Source organism: Chelonia mydas, chromosome 5 (assembly GCF_015237465.2).
Source record: "Chelonia mydas isolate rCheMyd1 chromosome 5, rCheMyd1.pri.v2, whole genome shotgun sequence".
Lineage (NCBI taxonomy): Eukaryota > Metazoa > Chordata > Testudines > Cheloniidae > Chelonia > Chelonia mydas.
In genome coordinates this window covers 20053978-20079822 of record NC_051245.2, presented here as the reverse complement: position 1 = coordinate 20079822, position 25845 = coordinate 20053978, and the positions used below count along the sequence as shown (strand labels likewise).

At 42.8% G+C, this 25845-nt stretch overlaps 1 long non-coding RNA gene across 1 annotated transcript; it reads right to left on the bottom strand.

The window, feature by feature from the left end:
* Positions 1-5478: 5478 nt before the first annotated feature.
* On the bottom strand, positions 5479-21960 carry LOC122466054. The gene is made up of 2 exons (XR_006291270.1): positions 20763-21960; positions 5479-6342 (listed from the first exon to the last, which is right to left on the bottom strand). It is a non-coding gene; the product is annotated as an uncharacterized LOC122466054 (long non-coding RNA).
* Between the last annotated feature and the right edge of the window lie 3885 nt (positions 21961-25845).

Here is a 25845-nt window from a genome sequence, read left to right as displayed (position 1 = left end):
TTACTGACAAGATACAGAAAGATTATTAAGTGATTTGCCTAGGGTCACGGAAGTCTGTAGCAGAGCTGGAGCCTGAACTTTGACCTCCTGACTCCCAGACCAGTGTTTTAATCACAAAACCATGCATTCTCTCTAGTGAAAACATCCAGGCAATGCCATAGGCTCCAGTTAGATGTTGATCATAAATACTGCTCAGTGTACTACTTTCACAGCTCTAGATTTACATCCTCAGTAAGCTCTGTTATAAAAAATCCTTTTCCCATTGTCAACCCATTTACACTGCATTTAAATTTCATTGGCAAGAATGTAGATTTTAAGGTAACTGCTTTCTGCATACTCTACTTTCCACTTAGGACAAAAGAAGTAGTAGTTCTAAGAACTAGCTACATCCCATTCTCTACTATTTCATGCTTTTTAACTGATAGCTTTCATGAGAAATGGCAAAAATAATTTCAGTTCTGCTGATAAAACCATCATTAGAAGCATCCACTAGCTATAATATTTGGGCCATTTCAGAAGCTACCAGACAAAATAACCTGAGCCTGTCTGTTACTGCAGCATAAGGGAACGTCTCTGAAGTCCCTGCAAGAATGTACATTTTTTAAAATAATGATTCTTCTATTGTTATCTGAGCCAGTGTCAAAGCCAAAGGTTAGGTTAAATCCTACACGATCAATGCTTTAGTCTTTTCACTAACCTCAGTCTCTATATAAAGCTTTTCTGATTTGTCTAACTGTCCTATTCTGAGAAACCACTTAGAGGATATTAGAGTGGTTTCCTATGATATATTTTCCACCATGTCCATCTTTCATCTCCACTCTTACTGTCTCTACTATGATGCCCATCTACATATCAAACACCTTATTCTGAATATTCATCTATCCCATACTTCAAAACTCCTCTCACAATTAGCCAGGAGGAAGCTTTCCCTAGCAAGTTTGGGAGGGTGCAAGAATGATAGGGAAGAAGAAGCAGGAGACAGTTGGGAGAGATGGCTGGCAAAGCCATCAATTTTACATTTTCATTAAAAAATAAAATAAAATCTTCCAGGTCTTACATCCATGCATCTGGCCTTCCAAATGTGAATCAGAGCAGTGCTGTATCCCTCAATCTGCAGACAGTCCAGTGCCTCCAGTGTGTTTCACAGCAGTAGCGTCAGAGTGAAATTAATAGGACTCCAGTGATTTTTCACTGCTTCTATTCAGAACCTTTTGGGCACCAGTAAAACTGAGAACAATTATGTCAGTTTCACTCTGCTGCTACTTGGAAAAGCAATGAGCAGCTGCAGAGACAGGCTGTTTCATGTACCATGTGCTGGGTGATAACTTGAGAAGATTCCATGTTTCTAAAAGTAAACTGGCTCTTTATTAAGAGACCTATTTACAGAGATGCTAGCACCTCTCTTAGCTTTTCCTAAAGTGCCTATCTTTAAAATTGAGACTGGAGGTCTTTCTGACGCTGCTCTGGTTCAACCACAAGTTACCGAGCTTGATATTGCGTTTGCTTACATAGTGGAAAAGAATAATTTTCTCCGCTACAGGAGTTACTGGGTGAAATTCTTTGGCTTGTGTTTGGCAGGAGGTCAGACACAGTGGTCCTTTCTGGTATTCAAATCTATGGTCCAGATCATCAGCTTGTGCAAATCAGCATAACTCTATTAATTTCTGTTAGCTGTGGCTGAGATTTTCAGATGTCTAAGGGATTTAGATGCCCAACTTCCATTCAATTTAAATAGTCAGGCACCTAACACCATCAGTTTCTATTGAAAATCCGAGTCTAAGTTGATTTACACCAGCTGAGCACCACAAATCTACAGCTGTGGTATCTAAGGGTAAGCAAGGAGTAATGAAAATTCTAACCAGACTCCTAGGCTTTTGCACCACCTTGACAGTCAGGAGACAAGTTCCTTCAGGAGAGAGTGAGATCCTATCTCCTGGCATTTCCTCAAAGTTTTTTCTCTCTTTCCTACCAGCATTACTTCTCTCCTACTTTGGAGCAAGAGAGAGGACCAGTCCGAGGTCTGCAGGACTCTGTAGGTGGAAGATCTCGAACAGGAGTAGCAGAAGCACAAGTCCTTCATTAACTTGTGGGACTTATCCAAGAGGAATGAGCAAAACCTGCTAATGTAACTCTATTCGCATCTGCCAGGTCTTGTAAGTGTACAAGTAGCACTTGACGGTTAACTGTATCCAAGGGTGTTGGTAGACCTAAGAGCACGAACATCGATTTGTGTCCTCTGTCCAGAGCTGTTAAAGAGATTATCCACCAATGCTGCCAGCACTGTTTGCATGCATGCCATACTTTGGTTTGAAGCTTAACTCAGGAAGGCCTTGATTATAGAATGAGACCGGGTGTTGAAGCTGACTTGCTACCAGCATCTCACTAACTTTGCCCAAACAGGGGAGGATAGAGACAGAGGGATAACTGGCAAGATCATTTACCCTGAGTGGTTTTTTTTTTAAACAAAAACTGCTCTATTGCATAATATGAATACCCTCATTGAGATGATCTCAGTTAAGAATGGGTCAAAGTGTTATCCATGGACTTTTATCTATCACAGAATGGGAGGGGTCCATTTTACATGTGGATGTTCAGACTCCCTAAGTATGTCCAGTTGCATGATTACCCAGCCTCTGTCAAGGAAGACGTCATGTTTGCAATCGTCTGCAATGATTCCTTTTCTTTGGACCTGGAGAAGTTGTCATGAATTCTGGTGATCTTTCGTATTAAGTATGAGATCCTCTCTTCTTAAACAGGCTGAAGACACTAGCCCAGCTAACCAGAAAAATTCTGCTGATGGAGATTTTTCTGACATTACAGCATCTCATAAGTGTACGTACCCTGTTTTATTTACTATTCTTCAATTATTCTGATTCCAGTCCAAGCAGATCAGGGACTGGAAGTCAGAGCCATCTGACAGTGGTTTGCTGGCTATGTATCATGTATCATCTGCCATGTCAGTTGCAAGCATGTGATACTGTTGTCCGTGGGGTGCATCTATAGATGCATAGAATCTAGGGCCAGAAGGTACCATTGTGATCATCTCCAGGTGTTCTCAAACTTCTTCTTTCTGAGGCCCCCCCCAACATGCTATAAAAACTCCATAGCCCACCTGTGCCACAATTGTTTTTCTGCAGATAAAAGCCAGAGCTGGTGTTACAGGTTAGCAAGCAGGGCAATTGCCGAGGGCCCCATGCTACAGGGGACCTGCAAAGCTAAGTTACTCAGGTTTTGGCTTCAGCCCTGGGTGGCGAGACTCAGAGTCCGGGGCTTTGGCTTTCTGTCCTAGCGCCAGTGAGTCTAATATCAGTCCTGCTTGATGGACTCTCTAAAACTTGCTCACGACCCCACAAGGGGCCCCGGTTGAGAACCGCTGATCTAGCAGGACCTATCGTCTAACACAGACCATAGAACTTCCCCAAAATAATTCCTAGAGCAGATCTTTTATAAAAATCACCTATTAATTTAAAAATGGTCAGTGATAGAGATTCTACCACGACCCTTGGTAAATTGTTCCAATGGTTAATTACTCTCACGGTTAAAAATGCATGCTTTATTTTCAGGCTGAATTTGTCTAACTTCAAGATCCAGCCATTGCATCATGTTATATCTTTCTCTGCCAAATTGAAGAGCACATAATTAAATACTTGTTCCCTACATAGGTACTTATAAATTGTAATCAAGTCACCCCCTTAACCTTCTGTTTGTTACACTAAACAGACTGAGCTCCTTGAGTCTATTACTATGAGGCATGTTTTGTAATCCTTTAATCATGCTCATGGCTCTTCTCTGAACCCTCTCCAATTTATCAGCATCCTTCTTGAATTGTGGCCACCAGAACTGGACACAGTATTCCAGCAGTGGTTGCACTGTGCCAAAACACAGAGGTAAAATAAACTCTCTATTCCTTCTCTACTCCAGAGATTTCCCTGTCTGTGCATTCCAGGATCACATTAGGTCTTTTGGCCACAGCATCACAATGTGGGGGCTCAGGTTCAGTTGATTATCTGTCATGACCCCCAAATCATTTTCAGAGTCACTGCCTACATTTAGCTGTATTAAAATGCATGTTGTTTGCTTGTGCCTTGTACCAAGCGACCTATAGACTTCCATTTTCAAGACTTGTCATTGTGAGCTTTTCAGGAGTGCTAAATCCGCATTAAAGATGTTTCAGTGAAAGCCCACATTTAAATACATCTTGGTTTATTTATTTATTTATTTATTTTTACTATCACTACTCTTTTGCTAGGAGAAAATAGATTGGTAGTTTAGTCTCCTTGCAGTACACACTTCATGGATCGGTAATAAAAATTGTTCACCGGTTCTCTTTTTGTTTCTTTTCTTCGAGTATTGATCATCTCTCCCATTTTTCCCATTCTCTTCTTTATTCCTGACACTGTTTATTTTGGTTTATGTTGCTTTCCAGAAGCTTCTTGTAAAGCTTTTCTCAGGTCCCTTTATTTGTCTTCCAGACTCACTACACGTTATAATAACCCCATACAATGGCTCTGTTTGTATATTGCATAGCCCATAGCTCCAGCCAATTTGGTTTATTCCCAAAACTGTACCAATTATCCACTAACAATGCAATTTTATGTTGACTGACCTATTCACAATTCTGTTGGATCTCTCATGTTCCTACTTAATGTATATCAGCAAAGTAGAAAACTCTTTTAGATCACATTTCTGCATTCACAGTTAATGTTTGAGCCACATACGTTAGCCTTAGATAGCTACTTAGTTCTTTTAAACCTTTCCTTGTTCGTCAATCTCTCCAACTCTAATATTTTTATTGCTCAGACCTGGATTCCTTCGTTTGTTTTTATAACTGTTTAATTTCCAAAATATAAGCAATTTTACCTCTGGTCATCATACAAGCACCAAAGATACCATGATATCACACTTATAAAAATGACTGTTTCACTTTTTGGTTAGAGGATTTTAATAAAGAATAGTTTTTGAAACTTTGTATGTGGCTGGATATTACCAAGTTAAAGAATAAACTTGTTTCATAATCCGGAATATATTATTTCTGGGGATTTTCTTACAAAAACTTAAAAACAATATGCTCTACACCTATATTAACAAACCAAAGCTAGTCTATTATATGAAATAATAAAAAAAAGTCAAATGTCATATTTTTGCAGGCAAGTCCCCTTTGTCTAAATAATAAATAAATGGTAACCAAATATCTAAATATCTATTTGTCATCTGCGTATTTTGCTCAGTGATGCAGTCACTTTTCCATAACAATAACCACTCATATTTTTTGGATCCACTAATTTTTCCTTCTGCATTCTGTTGACATCTTCCAGATATTGATGCGCTCAGACCTGAATGCAGTATTCGAATTACAGTCTCACAAGAGCTGCATGGGTAAGGGCTGCCACTTTCCTGGTCTAATATGTGACAGCATATAAATTATTACAGATTTTTCACTGACATACAGTGTGTCAAGCTGATACTCAGTTTGTGGTCTACCACCATCCTTAGGTTTCCTTCAGCTATGCTGCTATCTCCTTTCCAACTGCATATGATTTATGTTCTTGGGAACTGACACCAATTGTACATTTCTAATCCTCTCTTGTATAATTTCTCTTTGCTGCATTTCCTTAATTACCCTCTTTCTGACCTTCTCTTTTACCTTCTCATTTCTCCCTCCACCCTACTCTTGCACTTCTGTGCCCTCCACTGACTCATTCTCTCAATTTACGGCCAAGTACATTTCTCCCATCCCAGGCTCTAATTCAGAAAAGCACTTAAGCCTATGTTTAAACCCCATTGAGAGTGAGTCTTAAGTACATGTTTAAGTACCTTGTTGAGTCAAGGCCTAAGTCTCTCTACTCCACTCTCCATTTTCCAAACAATGGCGAAGCAAAAAGAATCCACCATATACAGGAACTGACTGAGCAAACAAACACAGCACACATGAGACCTGAAAGGACAGGGCTATCCTCGCATAGACATGACTTTATTCCCATCCTACTAGTTCTCCCACCAAAACAAAAAAACGAACAAACCAAGAACAGACTGAGAGAAACCCATAAAAAAAGGAGAAAAAGAGCATTCACTAGATTGCAGCAGTCTCATTTAGTCTTGAATGGCTGTGTGACCTTTCTCTCTTCTTTCCTTCAGTGATTCCACTTTCAAGGGAATACACTCCTCACTTCTGGAGAGGCATTGCAAGTGAAATCAGTGAGGTAAATGTATTCCAAGCCCAGTCACTGAAGCAAGCACACTTTGAGAGCGGACGTAGTGGTGGACACAGAGCATGTGGCCGAAATTCAAAGCAGCAAGAAGCTGAAAACAGAGGCAGCCAGTCTAATGTTTCATAGTGAGTTTCTAAAAATAAAATAAAAGCCCAAGTTTTAAAAATCTGCTCATACAAAAGTTGAGTTTTAGATACCACAGCTTTGCTAAATCTATTAGTTGCTTAGACTGATTCAGTAGTCCATCTCTGTTTAGGAAAGCACTGAAGCATTCGCTTCATTTCAAGCATATGCTTACATCCTATTGAATTCAATTGGGCTTAAGCATGTGCTTAAAGTTATACATCCTGTCTGATTTTGGCTCATCTTCCCTGAAACTGAAAACTCAGGTTTTTAGTACAGAATTCAATATGCTTTGTCCACTAGATTCTTTAGCCCAAATGAGCTTTTCTAAGTAAAGCTGTCAGGACAGAGGTAAATTGACAGTATGAACTGGCATAAATCCCACCCTAGATAGACTTTCAAAAATGATCAGGCTTTTCTGATGCTTATAAGGAAAGACTACCAGAGCTAACTATATATAGATTGGCTGAGCAAGGATTAAGGGAGTGGAGAGGCATGATAATGGTCTGTAAATATTTCAGGAGTGTAAACATCAAGTCACTGCCAAAGCCTAAATGTGGGATGCAACGTACGATAGAAACCCAGAATGAAGGGCATCCAAATATCGTCAATCCAGGAAAATTAAAATACTGTGAGATCCATTCCCTTCGGTGAATGACTCTCTTACCTCAATGTCAGGATTCTTTATGTCTGATGTCAGTAATTTTTAACAACAAAAGTGATGGGGACATAAAGTTTGTTTGGTAACTTGGATTAAATGGAGGATCAATCCCCAGAATGACGGACACTTGAGAGGTAGACTCTTGAATCCACATTCAGGCTTTTAAATGTTTGTTTTAGGTGCTTAAATCAGCATGTAAGTGTCTGAAATGTGTATTTATTAAGAAGTTTTGGTCAACCAAATAGGAAGTAGAAACAATCTTATGTCATCTGAATGACCAGTTGTTCATGGTGGATAGCAGAAGTGAACAACCCAAAGCATGAAAGTTGTGCATCCAAACTATTTATCAAACAGTAGAGCTGGTCCACAAATAAAGATTTTTTTATTCCCAAGATTTTTTCAATTTTTTGGCATAAAATAGAAAACTGCCAAAACCAAAACCTGGAAATGTTTCTACAGTGCCTCATGGGAATTGTGGGGGGCATGGATCAGCATTCAAATTGTGTTCCCTGTCAATAACTGGCCCAGATGGGGGAAGCTAATGATCCAACCACCGAACCAAACTTGGTGATGTATCCTGGTCATGGGCCACCTGTGGCACGCTGCGCATATGCTAAGAGGAAGATGGGAATTTGTAGGTCAGGTGCCTCATGCTCCCATTCTCCTCTGTGGCTAGGTTAATGACCAGACAACATCTCGCAAGATCTACCACAGCCTTCCCACTTGCTGAGTCACTGCAATTCATCATGGGTGCCCCATGGCTGCAGTGTATCACGGGTCATGTAGTCCATCTGGGAAGTCCAGTCCATAGAGGAGAACTGGAACAAAAGACATCCACACTACAACTCCTATGAGGCACTGTGGTAACATTTCCAAATCAAAATTTTCAATCTAAAGCTTCTAGGTTTCGGACACAAACATTTCAGTTTTCAGATCAAGATTTCAATGAAAAGTGAAAATTTTCAGCAGAAATCGGTCACTTTTCCCTGAAAAAATACAACCCAACTTTCCACTCAAAAATAGTTTCAACAGAAAAATTTCAACCAGTCCCTAATAAATAGTCATAAAGAACTGACATGAACTACTCCCACTGAATATTTTCCAATGAATCCAGTAATATAAATCAAGATTGGTTCACAAAGAGCAAAAAGGGCAAAATTCACAATAAATATTTTTTCCTCAATGATTAATTCAACTAGCTCTAGTGTATATCATTTTAGGGCTTCTGCTACACAACAGGTTCAGATGGAAGATAAATCATTGGGCAATCATCATAAGTCTAGTTTGGATTGTACAGAGCTATCCCACATAGGCCAGAGAAAAAGAGTGAAATAAAAAAGAAAAGAAAAAAAGAATGAGATAAGGAAAAAAATTCAGAGAAACATCAATATAGTAAGGGGTCTTCCACTGAGATTAGATTGCCTTCAAATGGAATTGGCTACAAATAGACCAGGAGAGAACCTCAATACACTGTAATAAATTTGTGCGGAGATGGATGACTATAATGCACGTTATTGTGGAGAGAAAGGACTTGCTAATGGTCAGCTGAAATTGTTGCAGTGAATGCAGTACTATTGGTTGGTGATGTCACCTCAATGAAAAGCAAAATGTTTTGTCTGGAAGAGAAATAAGAGGAAGAACAATAATGTTCACTGCATCTATATTTTTGTTCTCTTTTATTAGTGGCATATTAATTTATAATGAATAAAAGGTGTATTTTAATATGTGTTATAAATAGCATTATTAGTTAGGAGTTCTGAAATGTTTGAAAATTTGTGTACGCCCCCCCCCCCCCCATTTTTTTTTCTTTTCAAACTTGGGTGCCTAAAGTTAAGGCTGGTCAAAAAATTTCTGCCAAAATTCTCAGTGGAAAATTGAGCTTTTGACAAAAAAAAAATTCAGAGAAAGTGTTCACTTTCCACAGAAAATTTCAAGTTTACACTGAAAAAATGATAACAAAAAAGTTGGCTGAAAACTGAAAACTTTTTTATTTGGGGATTTTTGATTAAAAGTCAAAATTTTCAGCAGAAACAAAAACACATTTTTGAGCAGTTCTAATCTACATCCATATTTAGGCACCTAAATAAATGCCCTGATTTTCATTTACTTCAATAGGAGCTGTGGGTACTCAGGCCACATATTTGGTTGCCTTAATCAGTATTTAGGTACCTAAATTTAGGCAGCGCTATTTGAAACTATTGGCCACATTCAGTGGATGAACATTTTAACCGTTTGGCAATAATATTTTGATAAATCATTCCCTGTAAGACACAAACTGTTCCTAGTGTTTGTTGTAAATATTTTAGGTGTATTGTTTTAGAAATTATTTAATAAATCTATTTGTTTTCATTGTAAATGGCTCCGTTCAGTGATATTTCTGGGTTGCACAAGAGGAGTCAGTCTTGATCGTTAAAAATTACTTGTTTCTTAAATGAGTCAAACAAAATACTCACCACATCCTTTCTCCAAGAATTTGGGGAGCCTTAACTAGGGCCGGTTTGAAATGCTAGAACGTTATTCTTCTTCAAAAAAATGACTTGTCCTATGCAGCCAATCATAAAGCAAGCCATTTTTTTTCAGAATAGTAACTTTTCTGAATGCAGCCTTCTCACAGCATTCCCTAGAGTGAGTCTCTGTACTGAAGTGCGGCCTGACCTACTAAGTAGTTTTTTCAGGAGGGTACGATATTCCCTATTTAACGAACACACTAGCTTTCAGCTGAATAATCTACACACACATGTGCTTGCTTTTAAGGTGCAACAGCACCTCTCCTCGGTCTTCTCCCAGCCCTTATAAACATTTTGCAGAAATGACCCAATACATTGCAGTATCACAGTTGCAAGCTATAAGGACAGCACAGTCTAGTGTCTACAGCACTGGACTAGGACTCAGGTGACCTTGGTTCTATTCCTGGCTCTAGTATTGAGCAGCTGCATGATCTTAGGCAAGTCACTTTACTTAGCCTCTGTTTCCCCTCCTACCCTTGCTCTCATGTATTTAGATTCTAAGCTCTTTGGGACAGTGACTGTATCTTACAATGTATCTATAGAAGGCGGCAGCAGAACTCATTTGCATGAGCTCATCAGGTCCGCAGCAGCTTTCCCAAGCAGAGCAAATTTCTGTTTTCTTGAGGAAAGGCTTCCTCAGCAGATAGACCTATTTGCTGCAGAGCCAAGATATTTCAGGGCTTACACAGATATTTGCTGTTTCATATGGTAGAACGCACACTGCATTTCTGATTGGATGGTGTCGCAGATTAAGCACTCACTGGTGCGGCGCTTCCTGCTGGTCATCCAGGAATTAGCTCAATTCCAGCCTTGGAGCGCCCCCTGCTCACCGGTGTCTTGCTTGTCTCAGGCCCCCTGTCCCTCCTGGACCCTGGTGCCCTTTACCTTGGGGTTCTGCCCTAGCAGTATCCCTACACTCTGGGTCTCTCCTTTCAAGGGAACCAGCAACCCTCTATACCCACCTTGCCTCAGGGGCTACTGCCAGTCATCGTCTAGCCCCCTTTCCCTGGGGCAGACTGCAGTCTGTAATGGCCACTCATCACTGGCGATGGCGCAGGAGCAGCTACCTCTGCAGCCCCAGCACCTCTTTAGGCCTTAAATGAGGCCTCAGGCTGGAGCTCCCCAGCAATGCTCTGCATCAGGTACCCTCTGTTCCCAGTCAGCTAGGCCCTTCTCCCTCTAAGGCTGGAGTGAGAGTGACCCAGCTCCTCCCGTCCCCCTTATATCAGGGCCAGCTGTGGCCTGATTGGGTGTGGCCACAGCTGTGGCTGCCTCTTCAAGCAGCCTACCTCAGCTGCCTTAAACCTTTTCTCCTAGGAGCAGGGTAACTGCCCCACTACAGCTGGCTAGTGTATTTTCTTATGTTTATCTGGAAAATAAATTTAAAATATACACTATTATTATTCTAATGAGATTGAATTGGCTCTGTTTTAGCATAAGCTTTAAGATACCTGGCTTTCACTGATAAATCACAGTATATATTTCCGGTGTCACCCAAAAGCATCTTGAATATGTCCTGATCTTGGATGGCAAACTAAAAACACTGACTTGCCACTCTAACTTCTGATGAGCAACACCTCAGACAAAAAGAAGGTGATTTTGTAGGTTCACCAGGGGAAGGTTCACCGGGGGAAGGAGACCAAAGCCCTGAGGTAAGTGGGAAAGCGGGATACAAGGAGGAAGCACGAGCAGGAGCGCGTGAGCGGGGAGGGCTCCTGCCTCATACTGAGAAAGAGGGGCGATCAGCGGGTTATCTCAAGTGCCTACACACAAATGCACGAAGCCTGGGAAACAAGCAGGGAGAACTGGAAGTCCTGGCAAAGTCAAGGAATTATGATGTGATTGGAATAACATAGACTTGGTGGGATAACTCACATGACTGGAGTACTGTCATGGATGGATATAAGCTGTTCAGGAAGGACAGGCAGGGTAGAAAAGGTGGGGGAGTTGCACTGTATGTAAGAGAGCAGTATGACTGCTCAGAGCTCAAGTATGAAACTGCAGAAAAACCTGAGAGTCTCTGGATTAAGTTTAGAAGTGTGAGCAACAAGGGTGATGTTGTGGTGGGAGTTTACTATAGACCACCAGACCAGGGGGATGAGGTGGACGAGGCTTTCTTCTGGCATCTCGCAGAAGTTACTAGATTGCACGCCCTGGTTCTCATGGGAGACTTCAATCACCCTGATATCTGCTGGGAGAGCAATACAGTGGTGCACAGACAATTCAGGAAGTTTTTGGAAAATGTAGGGGACAATTTCCTGGTGCAAGTGCTGGAGGAACCAACTAGGGGCAGAGCTCTTCTTGACCTGCTGCTCACAAACCGCAAAGAATTAGTAGGGGAAGCTAAAGTGGATGGGAACCTGGGAGGCAGTGACCATGAGATGGTCGAGTTCAGGATCCTGACACAAGGGAGAAAGAAAACAGCAGAATACGGACCCCGGACTTCAGAAAAGCAGACTTTGACTCCCTCAGGGAACTGATGGGCAAGATCCCCTGGGAGAATAACATGAGGGGGAAAGGAGTCCAGGAGAGCTGGCTGTATTTTAAAGAATCCTTATTGAGGTTACAGGGACAAACCATCCCGATGTGTAGAAAGAATAGTAAATATGGCAGGCGACCAGCTTGGCTTAACAGTGAAATCCTTGTTGATCTTAAATACCAAAAAGAAGCTTATAAGAAGTGGAAGATTGGACAAATGACCAGGGATGAGTATAAAAATATTGCTCGGGGATGCAGGAGTGAAATCAGGAAGGCCAAATCACACCTGGAGTTGCAGCTAGCAAGAGATGTTAAGAGTAACAAGAAGGGTTTCTTCAGGTATGTTAGCAACAAGAAGAAAGTCAAGGAAAGCGTGGGCCCCTTACTGAATGAGGGAGGCAACCTAGTGACAGAGGATGTGGAAAAAGCTAATGTACTCAATGCTTTTTTTGCCTCTGTCTTCACGAACAAGGTCAGCTCCCAGACTACTGCACTGGGCAGCACAGCACGGGGAGGAGGTGACCAGCCCTCTGTGGAGAAAGAAGTGGTTCGGGACTATTTAGAAAAGCTGGACATGCACAAGTCCATGGGGCTGGATGCGTTGCATCCGAGAGTGCTAAAGGAGTTGGCGGATGTGATTGCAGAGCCATTGGCCATTATCTTTGAAAACTCATGGCGAACGAGGGAAGTCCCAAACGACTGGAAAAAGGCTAATGTAGTGCACATCTTTAAAAAAGGGAAGAAGGAGGATCCTGGGAACTACAGGCCAGTCAGCCTCACCTCAGTCCCTGGAAAAATCATGGAGCAGGTCCTCAAGGAATCAATTCTGAGGCACTTAGAGGAGAGGAAAGTGATCAGGAACAGTCAGCATAGATTCACCAAGGGCAAGTCATGCCTGACTAATCTAATTGCCTTCTATGGTGAGATAACTGGTTCTGTGGATGAAGGGAAAGCAGTGGACGTGTTTTTCCTTGACTTTAGCAAAGCTTTTGACACGGTCTCCCACAGTATTCTTGCCAGCAAGTTAAAGAAGTATGGGCTGGATGAATGGACTTTAAGGTGGATAGAAAGCTGGCTAGATTGTTGGGCTCAACGGGTAGTGATCAATGGCTCCATGTCTAGTTGGCAGCCGGTATCAAGTGGAGTGCCCCAAGGGTCGGTCCTGGGGCCGGTTTTGTTCAATATCTTCATAAATGATCTGGAGGATGGTGTGGATTGCACCCTCAGCAAGTTTGCAGATGACACTAAACTGGGAGGAGAGATAGATACGCTGGAGGGTAGGGATAGGATACAGAGGGACTTAGACAAATTGGAGGATTGGGCCAAAAGAAATCTGATGAGGTTCAACAAAGACAAGTGCAGAGTTCTGCACTTAGAACGGAAGAATCCCATGCTCCACTACAGACTAGGGACTGAATGGCTCGGCAGCAGTTCTGCAGAAAAGGACCTAGGGACGAGAAGTGGACGAGAAGCTGGATATGAGTCAACAGTGTGCCCTTGTTGCCAAAAAGGCCAATGGCATTTTGGGATGTATAAGTAGGGGCATTGCCAGCAGATCGAGGGACGTGATCATTCCCCTCTATTCGACACTGGTGAGGCCTCATCTGGAGTACTGTGTCCAGTTTTGGGCCCAACACTACAAGAAGGATGTGGAAAAATTGGAAAGAGTCCAGCGGAGGGCAACAAAAATGATTAGGGGACTGGAACACATGACTTATGAGGAGAGGCTGAGGGAACTGGGGATGTTTAGTCTGCAGAAGAGAAGAATGAGGGGGGATTTGATAGCTGCTTTCAACTACCTGAAGGGGGTTCCAAAGAGGATGGCTCTAGACTGTTCTCAGTGGTAGCAGATGACAGAACAAGGAGTAATGGTCTCAAGTTGCAGTGGGGGAGATTTAGGTTGGATATTAAGAAAAACTTTCACTAGGAGGGCGGTGAAACACTGGAATGCGTTACCTAGGGAGGTGGTGGAATCTCCTTTCTTAGAAGTTTTTAAGGTCAGGCTTGACAAAGCCCTGGCTGGGATGATTTAATTGGGGATCGGTTCTGCTTTGAGCAGGGGGTTGGACTAGATGACCTCCTGAGGTCCCTTCCAACCCTGATATTCTATGATTCTGTTTCTTTTTAACACTAATTTTACTGCTTGTGAAAAGTGCCTGAGTGGCAACACTGGAAACTAAAGTCATCCACAGGACAGGTACAGCACACAGAGGAGTGCAAGTTCCACCAAACTCTCCCCTGCCCCTCAACATACAAACACCAGAACAGACCATGAGCCCATCAAGTCTTGTCTCTAGCAGTGGTATGTAACTGATACTTCAGATGAAGGTGCAGTCCCTTCTGCTACCTGACTCCCTCATTTCAATAATACACCCACCCAAATTATGCAGTGACTTTACAAAGAAAGAGCAATTCCCAACCCCCAGTCAACCACATGGTAATCAGGGTGAAGCTGAAAGCACAAGGTGTGATATTGTACTTCTACACTGATATGGTGGCACCCCCTCTAGGAGGAAAGGGTAGTTGAAATCTCCATACCCATCAAAAGCTTAGACTTTCTACTGATTCTGCCAACAAACATTTTAACTTGTGCAAGGTCTGAGGGTGTTATTTTTGTTCTATACAGCAGTTGAGATATTTTTTTCTTCCATAAGGAGGATTATGCTCACTATTGATTAGTCCAAATTTTGGAAGTGACTGAAATACTTTCAGACAGGACTCTGAGGCATCCCACATCTGTATGTATACTCAACTCACATTACTGCTAATGTTGTATATGTGAGTAAACAAGAGACTAGATTCCAGCCATAAAGTTGAATAAAATGCAAAACTCTTATGTGCTTGAAAAAACAGATGTACGTACCTCCTAGGAGAGAGAGAGAGAGTATGACTGAGTGAATGGGGTGGTTAAATGTTTAACATTCATGTGATGAGTTACAAATTAGGTAAATCACAGGATTATTCAATGACCTTTCAGAATATGGCTCATATCCAGCCATTATCAAAAAGAAGAAAAAATGGATGGATTAAATGACTGTAGAAGGTTCTAACTGTAATGTGATTTATGGTCTAAGCACATTGCCCAGCAAATAAAAAAAAAAAAAGGTTAAACTCAATTCTACACTGCTTTCCCCATTCAGTCGTATTCCTCTGTCTAAGGTATAATAGTTACTAAGGCCATATTGAACCATAAGGGGGAGATTTTTCCAAGGCACAATCGGCAATTCTTGATTTTTCAAAGGGATCTCTGGGATCTCTTCTTAAATGCACGAGACATGATTTTAAGGTGCAGTGGTTTTGTGGAAGGCCATTTTGGAGAGTTGCCAAGGAAGCAAGAACAAGGGGAAACTAGAAGTAGCTATTTTTCTGGGACATATTTATCTTCTGCTGCTGTGTTGATGGGCCTAAACAAGGAGCTGCAGGGGGCATGCCAGCCAACAAAGGTGGGAGTGAAGACACAGGTCTGATGATTGGGGGAATAAAGAGGATGGGGCAGAGGGAGAAGCTCCAGAGACAGTGAAGACAAGCTGTTGCAGCATGGAAGTGATGCAACCATTTGCTCCATGAGCTGCTCCTGACTCAGCACTGAACTGGCACATCAAGGATGAAAAAATCTGGGGTTCACACAATTTTTGAGCCTGTTGCACTTAATGAGTCCTTCTAATAACCAGATAACAACTTTCAGAGTAACAGCCGTGTTAGTCTGTATTCGCAAAAAGAAAAGGAGTACTTGTGGCACCTTAGAGACTAACCAATTTATCTGAGCATAAGCTTTCGTGAGCTACAGCTCACTTCATCGGATGCATACTGTGGAAAGTGTAGAAGATCTTTTTATACACACAAAGCATGAAAAAATACCTCCCCCCACCCCAGTCTCCAGCTGGTAATAGCTTATCTAAAGTGACCACTCTCCTTACAATGTGTATGATAATCAAGGTGGGCCATTTCCAGCACAAATCCAGGGTTTAACAAGAATGTCTGAGGAGGGGGGCGGGGGGGGTAGGAAAAAACAAGGGGAAATAGGTTACCTTGCATAATGACTTAGCCACTCCCAGTCTCTATTCAAGAAAAAGGACACTAAACTTTCTAAACTACTACATGCCACAAGGGGCCACAGCCATGGTTCCCTCAACCCACCCAGCAATATTGTTAACCTATCCAACTATACTCTCAGCCCAGCAGAAGCAGCTGTCCTATCTCGGGGCCTCTCCTTCTGCCCCTCCACCCCCACGAACATGATACAGTTCTGTGGTGACCTAGAATCCTATTTTCGACGTCTCCGACTCAAGGAATATTTCCAACATACCTCTGAACAACATACTAATCCACAGAGACCTCCCTACCAACACTACAAAAAGAAGGATTCTAGGTGGACTCCTCCTGAAGGTCGAAAGAGCAGATTGGACTTCTACATAGAGTGCTTCTGCCGACGTGCACGGGCTGAAATTGTGGAAAAGCAGCATCACTTGCCCCATAACCTCAGCCTTGCGGAACACAATGCCATCCACAGCCTCAGAAACAACTCTGACATCATAATCAAAAAGGCTGACAAAGGAGGTGCTGTTGTCATCATGAATAGGTCGGAATATGAACAAGAGGCTGCTCGGCAGCTCTCCAACACCACTTTCTACAAGCCATTACCCTCTGATCCCACTGAGAGTTACCAAAAGAAACTACAGCATTTGCTCAAGAAACTCCCTGAAAAAGCACAAGATCAAATCCGCACAGACACACCCCGGGAACCCCGACCTGGGATATTCTATCTACTACCCAAGATCCATAAACCTGGAAATCCTGGGCGCCCCATCATCTCAGGCATTGGCACCCTGACAGCAGGATTGTCTGGCTATGTAGACTCCCTCCTCAGGCCCTACACTATCAGCACTCCCAGCTACCTTTGAGACACCACTGACTTCCTGAGGAAACTACAGTCCTTCGGTGATCTTCCTGATAACACCATCCTGGCACTATGGATGTAGAAGCCCTCTACACCAACATTCCACACAAAGATGGACTACAAGCCGTCAAGAACACTATCCCCGATAATGTCACGGCTAACCTGGTGGCTGAACTTTGTGACTTTGTCCTTACCCATAACTATTTTACATTTGGGGACAATGTATACCTTTAGATCAGCAGCACTGCTATGGGTACCCGCATGGCCCCACAGTATGCCAACATTTTTATGGCTGACTTAGAACAACGCTTCCTCAGCTCTCGTCCCCTAATGCCCCTACTCTACTTGCGCTATATTGATGACATCTTCATCATCTGGACCCATGGAAAAGAAGCCCTTGAGGAATTCCACCATGATTTCAACAATTTCCATCCCACCATCAACCTCAGCCTGGTCCAGTCCACACAAGAGATCCACTTCCTGGACACTACAGTGCTAATAAACGATGGTCACATAACCACCACCCTATACCGGAAACCTACTGACCGTTATTCCTACCTACATGCCTCCAGCTTTCACCCTGACCACACCACATGATCCATTGTCTACAGCCAAGCTCTGCAATACAACCGCATTTGCTCCAACCCCTCAGACAGAGACAAACACCTACAAGATCTCTATCAAGCATTCTTACAACTACAATACCCACCTGCGGAAGTGAAGAAACAGACTGATAGAGCCAGAAGAGTTCCCAGAAGTCACTTACTACAGGACAGGCCTAACAAAGAAAATAACAGAACGCCACTAGCCGTCACCTTCAGCCCCCAACTAAAACCCCTCCAAAGCATTATTAAGGATCTACAACCTATCCTGAAGGATGACCCAACACTCTCACAAATCTTGGGAGACAGGCCAGTCCTTGCCTACAGACAGCCCCCCAACCTGAAGCAAATACTCACCAGCAACCACATACCACACAACAGAACCACTAACCCAGGAACCTATCCTTCCAACAAAGCCCGTTGCCAACTTTGCCCACATATCTATTCAGGGGACACCATCACAGGGCCTAATAACATCAGCCACACTATCAGAGGCTCGTTCACCTCCATATCCACCAATGTGATATATGCCATTATGTGCCAGCAATGCCCTCTGCCATGTACATTGGTCAAACTGGACAGTCTCTACGTAAAAGAATAAATGGACACAAATCAGATGTCAAGAATTATAACATTCATAAACCAGTCGGAGAACACTTCAATCTCTCTGGTCACTTGATTACAGACCTAAAGGTCGCAATATTACAACAAAAAGACTTCAAAAACAGACTCCAACAAGAGAGTGCTGAATTGGAATTAATTTGCAAACTGGATACAATTAACTTGGGCTTGAATAGAGACTGGGAGTTGCTAAGTCATTATGCAAGGTAGCCTATTTCCCCTTGTTTTTTCCTACCCCCCACCAGCCCTCCTCAGACCTTCTTGTTAAACCCTGGATTTGTGCTGGAAATGGCCCACCTTGATTATAATACACATTGTAAGGAGAGCGGTCACTTTAGATAAGCTATTACCAGCAGGAGAGTGGGTTTGTGGGGCGGGGGGGGAAATGAGAAAACCTGGATTTGTGCTGGAAATGGCCCAACTTGATTATCATACACATTGTAAGGAGAGTGATCACTTTAGATAAGCTATTACCAGCAGGAGAGTGGGGTGGGGGGAGGTATTTTTTCATGCTTTGTGTGTATAAAAAGATCTTCTACACTTTCCACAGTATGCATCCGATGAAGTGAGCTGTAGCTCACGAAAGCTTATGCTCAAATAAATTGGTTAGTCTCTAAGGTGCCACAAGTACTCCTTTTCTTTTTGCAGATAACAACTGTGAAAAAACGGGACGGGGGTGGGGGATAATAGGGGCCTATATAAGAAAAAGTCCCAAAAAACGGGACTGTCCCTATAAAAATGGGACATCTGGTCACCCTATTTGTAGAGAACAATGCAAAGGCCTTTTCAAATCTGGGAGCCCAGAGTAAGACATACCAATCCATATAAATATAAGTGGCCTTGATTTTCAGAGGTGTTGAGGGCCCAAGTCACAGAAATATTTCAAGTGTATTGAACAAAATTGCAGACAGAAGCCAATGGGAGATCAGGTGCTTGGCCCCTTTGGAAAACAGGCCACTTTTATTTGGATGCCTATAGCGGTCTTGGGACATCCACATTTGAAATTTTTTGACTTGAATATCTATAACCCAAACACTTTTCAGTCATTTCACTCACTGCTAATGCCATGTCTGGGTAGGAGGGTACTAACCGGCCAGAACATCCTAATCAAAAGACCCTACACATAATCAATGGCATAAAACTCACTACCTTGGAAGAATGAAGAGTTAAATCTGGCCTGCTGGGAATTAAACCTGTGGTTGCACAGGACACATAAAGCCTCAGTTCAGCAAAGCAATTAAGCATGTGCTTAAATTCAAGCATTTGCTTAATTCTGTCCTTATTCAGCAAAGCACTTATGCATGAGTTTAAAGTTAAACACTTATGCTTAAGTCTTTTGCTGAACCAGGGCCTACAGCAAGAAGGCCTGCGTAGTCTATTCTCCTGACAGTGTGTGTATAATGCATGTGCATATACATTAACAGTATTTTTTTAGATGCCCACCTTGAGAGAAAAATAAGCCAAATGAATACATTCAGCTTCCATTCCATTAGTTCAGAAAAGCAATAAAACCCACAACTGAGTTAAATATTACTAACAGTGTGAAAGACAAAAAGTCCTATCAGAGGTTTTGAACCACTGTGTCTCCCTCTTTTTTCTCTCTGCTGTTGTTCAATGTGCAAGCACGAGACAACCCACCGCAAGCATGAAATTAGAAATATTGAGGGCTATTCAACTCTGTGGATTTTCACAGTGGTTCAACACAAAGTTCTCCAGCCCAGGTGTTTCTGTAATTGTAATACACTTTGAAAATTAACAGTGTTCAGTGGCCCACAAACTCACACTGCTTTCTCCATGGTGTGCTGGTTTAGCATTAGCTGTGATATAGAACAGGTGAGGATTCTTGCTGGCTTCATATTGCCTGAATATTTTCAGTTCCCTTAATGCTGGCTGGGCTGCTTTGTTTATCGAGATGAGTTTCTTTCCTTCTGTGTTTATACAGTGAAATATCTTTATAGTAAAGGAGAAAAATGGGTTTATAAGGTTGAGGAAGAATGGTCTTGTTTTTAAGGCACTGACTGGCTTGGGGGACTTGCTGGCTTTAATTTGCAGCTCTCCCACAGACTACCTATAGCCAATTCCATTACTCTCTCTGTGTTCCCACTATAAAATGGGGAATGATTTATAAAATCAGGGACGTCTGTCTCTCTTGTTCATTTAGGTTTTAAGTTTTTCAGGACAAGGCCTGAGTTTTACTCTGTGTTTGTACAGAGCCCAGCAAAACGTGGCCCTGATATTGGCTGGAGCCTTCAGGCATGACCATACCACAAAAAAAGAAAAAAAGAAAAAAAAAAGGAAAAGTAGTAATAATAAGGCTAGCCCTGCAACTGGGAGTCTCCCATATGGTGTGTTGGTGGTTTCCTAAAAGGACATGGTCGCAGGCTATGAGAACAAGAAGACAGGATTGGAAGGGACCACGATAAAGTTTCTGTAACCATAAACAGTCTGATCTTGTTATTGAAGTCAATGGGTGTCAATGAGCAGGATGAGGTCCAGAACATTTTATCTCTAGGTGTCTCTGTGTTTATCCCAGGGATGAGCAAATTAGCTCTGGTAAAACACAAACCAATGTGTTCCTTTGCACAAAATCTGGACTAGACCTTTTTTTGAGGTTCTAAAACACTGTGATAACTTTGTTCCCTGTTATTTTTAATTTTCACTCACCTCTTGGTTCCAACCAGGATTGGAAGCGTCAGGCAGCAGAGACAATCCCCAGGCAACTGACGAGTGCAGCTGGCTTGTAGTAGGCTGCCTGATTGGTTGGAAAAGTCAGCAGACCAGCTCCTAAACCCAGCAACAGTAGCAGTTCAATGGCTGCTCAAAGCATTCACCCAAGCTGGGATAGCTCCTCCTTATTCCAGCCTCACCTCACTCCAGGTAACCCAGTACTGACTGTTGGCCCCAATTCCTGACCTCTGACTTTGGCGCAGCCCCCTGGCTCAGGCACCTTGCCTCTGACTCCAGCTCTGAGCCTAGGCTCTGATTCCTGGCTTCCAATTCCTGCTCCAACCACTAGGCACAACTGCTGATGTCCCAGCCAGGTGACAGCAAGCACAAATGCCGGATTACCATGAGAGATGCTGATCTCCTGGTGCTATCCTCCCAGAAACACTGACAGCAGAGATTGCTGAAGTCTCCTGGGAGCCTGTTCTTGCAATATTTGCAGCCCAGGTTTGGAAAGACAACAAATTTGATAATCCATGTGAGGCTGGGAGAAGGAACTGAAGCTTTGGTTGCCTTTCTGATCTCAGTTGTTTGAGGCCCATCACTAAAGAGTTACATGGCCTTTTTCACTAGCAGCTTTGGAGACATTTAAGCAAACACAGATTCATATCTGAAGGACAGCAAGGGCTTAGGCGATTGCTGGATAAGGGGCTGGAGGGTGCAGAGCAAGGGCAGCAAGAAACACTAATACTAAATAAAAGTGCTGAACCACGTAGAAATATAAAAAGCAAAGGTAAAAATCTTTCAGTGAGAAAAAAGTCTCTCTTCTCCTCCATCTTTCCAAGGAAGGTCTGAAAACACTCCAACAACACGAGCTGGTTAGTACTGCATAGGCCTGCAGGAAGGAATCATCATAGATCCATAAAGGTTAAGGTCAGATGGGACCAGTGATGGTTTGAGGTTTCTGAACCAATTTAGATGATTTTACCGCATTGGATCCACTTTTGGCCCTATTGCATGAGGTAGAAAACGCTGTAAGGCTGCGCGTGGCAGAGAAAAGGGGTTGATGAAGATTTATTGTCATGGTTTCCCCATCTCCAAGCAGCTCCCGTGTTGTGGGAAGCATCACGGAACCAGCTGGTGACAGTTACTTGGAAGGGGGAGGTGGAAGCCAGATCCATGACCTTCAGTGGATTTCCACAGCACAGGAAGCCATGGGATCTTTTCTGCTGAGTAAGGCTCAGCTGCTAGAATTCAGAAAGGTCAGTGCCCTGTTCAGTAATAGCAAACAGCTTGTCCTTCAGCTCCTGTCATAAAGTTTCCTTCAAGACATTACTTAAACTAATGTTAATGAATGCAAAATTGTGTTGGATTTCATATTGTTTTACTGGTGGCAATTAAAGAATTATTTGAATATCCACTACCTTAGACATAATAATGGGATGATAGTTTCACACTAGCATATTATTGAAAAGTGCAGCCCGTATTTTTCAAACAATCAGTTCCTCAGACTAATTTTATGTGGCCCAAAATGAAGATTCTGACTACCGGATAAAACCAGAGAAACGTTAATAGACCCCCTCTAAATTACTAATAGTACCTTCATTGAGAACTAACTGCAGCCATGTTACTACAAGGGGAGGGGAAATCACAATGGTTATCTTTAAGAAATCCCTGGAACATCTTCTTCATAATTAATAAATGAAAAATGTTACTGCAGCTAATCAATAAAATTGTTAGAGAGAATTGATCGGATGGGGAACTCTTTTTGTGGGTACAATTTTTCACCTATTCAGAACAAAAGACTCCCTAGGGTGCCATGAAACTGATAGACACTTAAGAGTCTGACCCAAAAGGGGAAAGGGAAAAAAAAATTGAGAGACAATTAATTAAAACCTTGGAGAGTGAAGTCTGCTTTGAGTTTTGCAGAAAGGAAGCAGACTCAGGTGTGGAGATTGTTAATATGCTGCTCTTGCGGGTCAGTGTGAAATGACAGCGGATAGCAAGCACTGGGAGGTACTGGACCACTACTTCCCTTTCTGTTTTGTCCTGTGCTTTCACTAGACCAAGCGGGGTGGGGAGTGGAGGAGAGAAGGGGAAAGCAAATCTAACCCTGGTGTAACTCCACTGAGTTCATTGATGATTTCAGTGCTCTACCTCAGGGATCAGTTTGGCTCAATGTGGCCTCTGGTATTGCCATGAGAAAGAAATGGCTACATCTGATTTATTGTGATCTGGCACCTGGTTGCTTACACTGATGGTTAAGAGCTAGTTTATTCTATAATATTGGAAGCATGGACGCGATATTGCAAGCTGATCTGCAAAAGCAGACACCTGCACAAAAGTGGAATCTACCTGACTTCACTGGGGCTTAGCACAAATGGAAGCCCATGCACCGCTTTGTGGCTGCAAAGGTCCATCTGCCTGGATCAGCTAGCAGGACTGAGATCTGCCACCAGGTTAGGAAACAATTTACCATTGTTATGTATATGCATCTAGAGGCTCCTTTAGAGCTCCAAACCCCACTGTGCTAGGCCCTGTACATAGTAAGAGAGAGGCCCTGCCCAAAGGGCTTACAGTCAAAATAGGCACAGCAGACCAAGGACAGAAGAACAGAAGTGGTAACATTAACTGCAACTTAACTTTAACTATCACTGTGCTGTTGCCAGATTCCCCAACATGAATACATTTGGCATGTAGACAAGGCCTTACAAATGTTTTGCATACAACTTGCAAAAAGGATCGTGGGGTTGTATTGTTCAAATGTACCTGCTTTTAAATAAGCACAGATATCTGAGGCAGGACTAATGCCTTTTACCTCATTTCAAACCCACTTGAATATTGTGGGTTCAAAAGTTCAGCATGCTCTCACTCCTGTGCCACCGAGTGTGTGTTCTGCTTAGATAAGGGTGTGAAAGAAAGGCTCACAGAGAGGAGAGCCATTGAAATGGGAAGAGTGAAGGGGGGGAGGGTTGAATGTTTGGGGGGGGGTTTGTAAAAACTTTAAAAAAAAACAATAGTTTTAATTGTGTTTGAAACTTTTCACATTTACTTCATTTTTTAAACAAAACAGTTATAAAACATTTTTTAAACATGTGAAAATTTTATTCTCATTATGAAAGATTTCATTTTGAATTTTTGTGGGGGTTTCCCCTCTCCTTTCACTTTTTTAGCCTTTCCTCCCTTTTTGGTGTGGGGCAGTAAAACAAGTAAGAAAAAGCTAGAAAAATCCCCCCCGCCCACACTCTCTTTCCACCATTTCAAAGACAAAAATTCAAAACAAACTTAAAAAAAAATCTTGTGAATTTCATTGAAAAGTATTGACAATGGGGCAATTTTTCTAGGGAAAAAATGCATCAAACCCCTATTTTTTATTGAAAAAGCTTTTAATTCAAAATTTTGAGCAGCTCTAATGACTGCTTAGTTCATGGCAAGCAGGGCATGAGTCTACTCTGCATTAGTCTGCTGCTCACTAAGTGTCTGTGTGGACTGGCTGCCATGCGCTAACAGTTCCCTAGTGCGCTTTGACCTACTTCCCTTTCAGAGTGAGGGAAAGTAGATCAAAAAACACTAGGGAACTTTTAGTGTGCATTAGCAGGGTCCATATGGCCACAGCCCAGGACAGGCTAGTGGGGGGTAGATTTACACGCCAGCTTGCCGTGACCTAATTGTTCATGTAGACAAGCCCTGAGTGTGGCTTCCCGGGGTGTGGGACAGACAAGGGGAGCAATGCGGTGCAGGGTGTGCTGTTCTTTGTATTAAACCATGAGAGTTTGTATTTAACAGATATTATTTTATTCCAACAGAACAGAAACTGGGGCTGCCATGGTTGGATCTGCCCCTTGCATTCCAGGCCCCCTGCCTTCGAAAATGGAGCCTTGCACAATGACAGCTAATCCACACACTAGGCAGAGGAAAGAAGCAGTGGGGAGTGGGTGTGACAGTTTTCATTATAGATACATAACTTCTTAAATATTACCCATGTGTACATTTCACAATCATTATAATGACTAGTGGGCTTTGGGCTCTTGGTAGAGACCTCACATGCCAGCCTTTGGTGAATTATTGGGCATATACTTCACCCAGGGGATCCCTGTAAAACTTTGCACCCTCTGCAAGCAGGCACAAAGAGGTTCCTGGGTCACAGTGGGGAAAGCTGCCTCTTGGATCTGCTCTGACTCCGCCCCAGTTTCAAATGAGTTGCCTGTGGATAAAGTGCTGGCAGCTCCTTAAACCCCTTCAGCTCCAGAGAACCTACCTACTAGAACCTAAGTGGTTCCCCAGCTCCCTGCAATGCTGGCCCTCTCCCATCCACCATAACCCTAAACCTGGATGGGGGAGGGGAGGAGTTCTTTCACTGGCCTCTAGGGGATTGAGTCGTATTAGCCAAAAAGGAAACCTGAGATTAAAGTAGATTGAGGGTGGGCTAGGGCGTGTACCCGTGAACCCCGAAGGTCCTGGGGGCATCCAAAGGCTTTACACAGTCAGGGGTTTGGATAACCAGAAGCTCCAACCCTGAAAAGTACAGAAGCAAAGATGTTGTGGAGATTCTAAGTGTCACAGGAGTGAAGCTTCTGCACTCAGGATAGGGCAGGATAGTAGAGAAGGATGGTGGGGGAACAGCAGCTGGGAAGGAAAGCGAGTCGGAAGAGGCAGGATGTGCAGCTGGATGATGGATGTCCCTAGAGCAGGCATCCCCGGGGGCAGCAATGCACAACTCTACCTCTTCCTGTTCCCCCAACCTGCCCAGGTTCTAGCTTGCCCCCTCCCGCTCTCAAATGCTCCGTTACCATACTATTCACTCTCCCTCCTCCACAGCTCCACTGAGGTGCTCCTTCATATACACATAGCCCCAGGAGAAATAACCAACTTCTGATTGACTGGAATTTAGTTATTTGGGGTTTACCTGCATTTGAATGAGATCTGGCTATCGGGATTATGGATAAAAGCTCAAGGGTCTTTCAGAGCCACTGGATATCACAATAAGCAGGGAGGAGAAAGCAGGCATTGCATCCTCCATACGCATACTGACCCTTCAGAGGAAAAACATTCTGAATCCTAGACTTAATGCTATCTACAACTT